Source organism: Cherax quadricarinatus, chromosome 28 (assembly GCF_038502225.1).
Source record: "Cherax quadricarinatus isolate ZL_2023a chromosome 28, ASM3850222v1, whole genome shotgun sequence".
NCBI classification, from domain to species: domain Eukaryota; kingdom Metazoa; phylum Arthropoda; class Malacostraca; order Decapoda; family Parastacidae; genus Cherax; species Cherax quadricarinatus.
Genome location: NC_091319.1, coordinates 17585764 through 17589541, shown reverse-complemented (window position 1 = coordinate 17589541; position 3778 = coordinate 17585764). Strand labels below are relative to the sequence as shown.

Sequence of the window (3778 nt, the reverse complement as noted above, 5' to 3'; positions counted from 1 at the left end):
CCAGGGAAGATGTGCTACATCTAATCAGTATAAGCCGCAATATATGGCTGAAAATCTCGTGACCTCGTAATTCTGATTGTGATATGCTCACAGAAATCATTCAGAATTCCTAGTTCTTCATTATTACTGTTGGGAACGTTTTATCAAGCGATATCCTTGTTAGCTAGCCACTCCCTAGTATGTACGCCGATAGAAGCATGCGCGGTGTTCGCTTTTATGCTCCTGTGGTTTATAAAAAGAGTTGTGACTCTTCTGGAGTATGAGCTTTAAACAAGTGTGGCAGGGAGGCTGTTGTGAGTCAAGTCGATATAAACGATGCTTCTGATAACACGATATAACAAGTTGAGCGCGACAGTGTACACCTGGCACTGGTGACCTTGTGGTACTCTTTACTGTTATCAGTTTACGTGACACTGCCCATGCCTGTATGTCTGCGAGTATGCCTGTCTGTGTCTGCCTAGCATACGTATCTGGGCATTTGTATATGATTTGTATCTGTGTATATGATTCCTTGGCTTATGTATGTTAATGGGTGTCTTTGCATATGTTAGGTGGTATGTGTATGTGGATTTACAAGCGTGTATGAATACATGTGGGAAAGTGAGTGTTTTGTAACTACACACAAAAAGAACACGTCTATTATTCAGTTCCCCTGCTATCAGTATTTATATCTTTATAAGATCGATTTTGATTAGTTTCTTCAATGTTTTCTAAAAGCCAACATAAAACTTTGTTTTTCTTTACTCTGATTTTTTTTTTTTAGCCTACAGCATTTCCTGTACCAGTAATGTTAGGCCTCCCCTTTTTGTTCCATCGCCGCAATCTTCATAACTTTTGTCAGGAACTACACCATTGTTTCTTATATTTAAACTCTGTCAGTTTATAGCATCCTTTAGTTTAAACCTTATGTACAATGCCATTTGTATATGTATAATATTTGAGTAAAATTTTTTGATGTACTAAAAGCTTCCATGTTATGTTAACTTTTGCAGCCCATCATCTGGTGCAGCTTGACGATATATCTTACTCTTCTCATATCATATATCTTGTCATATCACTCATAGCGTATGTGATATTCAGGCAGTAAACGCTGAAACAAACGTAACGTCGTACATTTAAGAAACGTTTCGCCAACCAGAGGCTTTATTAATCCTATATACAGAGAGGAACTGTTGAAGATGTGAAGACGAAGTTTGAGGTAATCAGTCCCTCAGCCTACTTAAAAGACAGTCGGTTAACGTAAGCCACATAAAATGCCAATTACTCTAATATTTTAATATATTACTTTACAAGAAATGCACCCGAAAACCTGCTTCATGACTAGGAAGACAGCAAACATTAGGTGTGAAAAATGTAAACATTTATTAATGTAATTAAAATAAATATAAATGTACAAAAATATTACTTATAAAGTAAAAATGTATTTAGAGTTTGAGCAACTCTGTCAGTAAGGTACACTAGTAAACTATTCACAGCTTGTACATAGGGAAGTGTTCAGTGGGAAAACAAGTCAGTATGTACAATGGTAAACTTAATTTAACTGTATACTTCAAACTATACAGTTTGAACAATTTCTGGATTAGACAGTACGTACAATTTCTAGATTAGACAGTATGTAAAACTTCTAGGGTAGACAGTATGTACAATTTCTAGACTAGACAGTATGGACAATTTCCAAACTGTTTACACAGTGCCACAATATTAGAAATAAATTTTCAACGTAGACAATTAGTGTCTGATAATATGATGAATGTTGATTGATCGTAGCTACAATTAAGAGAATTCTTGCCTGGGAAATATTTCTCTGGCATGACCTTCAAGAATATCCATTAAATTGGAATTAAGTTAGTAAACTTATCCTAAAATGGAACTCTTTAAGAGTTATCAAGTATTTTCTTTATCGACTGACAGAGAGGTAGGATAGCAGACTGGTAGTCAACATGAGGTCATGGTGTTTGTGGCTGGACTTCTTCTTTAGAAGTTTCTTCTTTTTCTTGTGTGATGAGAGCTCACAGTCGTCTGAGCTGTGGCTGTTGATGCTGCTGCAACTGTTGCTGCTGCTGCAACTGTTGCTGCTCAGAGCTGTGAGTGAGCGTAGCCTCACCTCCATTGGTCCTGTGGATGTAACAGGAACTTCAGTATTTAACTATCTCATCACCAACCTTTTTTTTTCTGGATATAATTCTGGTATATACAAAATGTATTTGCATGAAAAAGTGGTTCTATTATATTGCGTGAAAACTATGATGGGTAAAACGTAAGCAATGCAAGAATTACAATATAACTTTTCATCTTATATTCAGAGGAAAGCTATGTTTTTTGTGACTAATCTTGATATAAAAACCACACTAAGAGAGGAAAGTAGAAAAATGTATATCTACTGATAACCTAGATTCAAAACTAACCTGTAACTTGTTCTCTTTGGTCTAGTAATTCTCGCGGCTTTACCATTTTAGACTGGTCTGCTTACTCAATTCACTAAGGAACAATTAATTTCTTTTGGCTCTACGTAATATTTTTTAATGTAACTTGTACCGTTGGTTGGTCTTGGTGGCAGCTACTGTTATATGCACCTTGGTAAGAATACTTGTTATAAGTAACAAGTATTTTATTTACTTTGCTTTATGGTTTGTTAACAGCTGTATAACAAGTTGTAGCTTTGCTGCTGAAGGTGTAAGATATAGTTCGACAAGTGAACGTGGCTCCTTTTATACCGTGTGGAGCTAAGGATGCGCGAGACAGTTTGCGCAGTGAGCGAGGGGGAGCTGACGTTCTTGAGGGTAATGTAATGTACTGATAAGGCCAACTGCGACACGCTGGTGCCGGCGCCCACCAACTCCTGACCTCGCGATACTCGTTATCAGTGGTAAGTGGGCAGTCACGTAGGTGTGCTACCCACCTCACTGGAGGTCTGAGGACGAGTTGTAGAACGGAACAGAACCCAGCGAAAATCATTTACAGTTTTTTTAAGAAGTTTCACAACGGGAAAAGAAACCAGTGTTTTGGTTTCTCACATTCTTACAATGCGGAAACTTAGTGAAAAATTACATTTTACCACACCTGTTAGTTTGTTTTTTATGTTTGTAATTATATTTTGCTATCCTTGCAGCAGTTGTCCCTGTTTGAGTTCAGTGTATACCTAGACGAACTTCCCACTACACTCAACTCTACCTATACTAGGTCTTTCATTTTTATGGCTAATTATACTTGGATTGTCACTTATTTTGCTCTAACCTCTCTCGTTTGTCTCTCAACTTTAGTCATCAGTCTATAATAGAATTTGTGGGTGTGCGTCTGCAAGCGGGAATGAATGGTAAGGCTTCGGAAGGTGACGTGTTGGTTCATTGGGTTCTTGGTACATAAACGGTGTTTTTAATTTGCCCTCAGGCTAGCCATGAGTGGCGTCAAGTGAAACAGAGAAGGTAGTGGGACTGAGCACAGTGGGCCTATGGCCGTGAGATGGCAGAAGTAGCGTGTCGCGAAATATAAACGCGATACAACGCAAAATATAAACCCCAACTAGGTATACATCGCGGTATGATGGAAGTCACAGGTGCAATGCAAGATTTTATATATTCTCAATGTGAAAATGTTTCGTTCTTTGTAGAGCTTTATCTTCCCTCAGGGGAGGTTACCTGAACTTGCTGAGGGGCTCTCGATCTACGGAATTGAGTCTGCACTCCTCTTCCTTGGATCGAACGAGATTGCTTCCCCTTCCCTTGGAGGCGCTGTATGACCCTTTTAATGTAGAGCTTTCTTTCCAGGATACAAAGCGTGC

General features: G+C 38.4%; 1 long non-coding RNA gene across 1 annotated transcript; it reads right to left on the bottom strand.

Moving 5' to 3' along the window:
* Nucleotides 1-1345: 1345 nt before the first annotated feature.
* Nucleotides 1346-3731, bottom strand: LOC138853326 (uncharacterized). Its single transcript, XR_011392536.1, has 2 exons — nucleotides 2406-3731; nucleotides 1346-2115 (listed from the first exon to the last, which is right to left on the bottom strand). It is a non-coding gene; the product is annotated as an uncharacterized lncRNA (long non-coding RNA).
* Nucleotides 3732-3778: the final 47 nt, after the last annotated feature.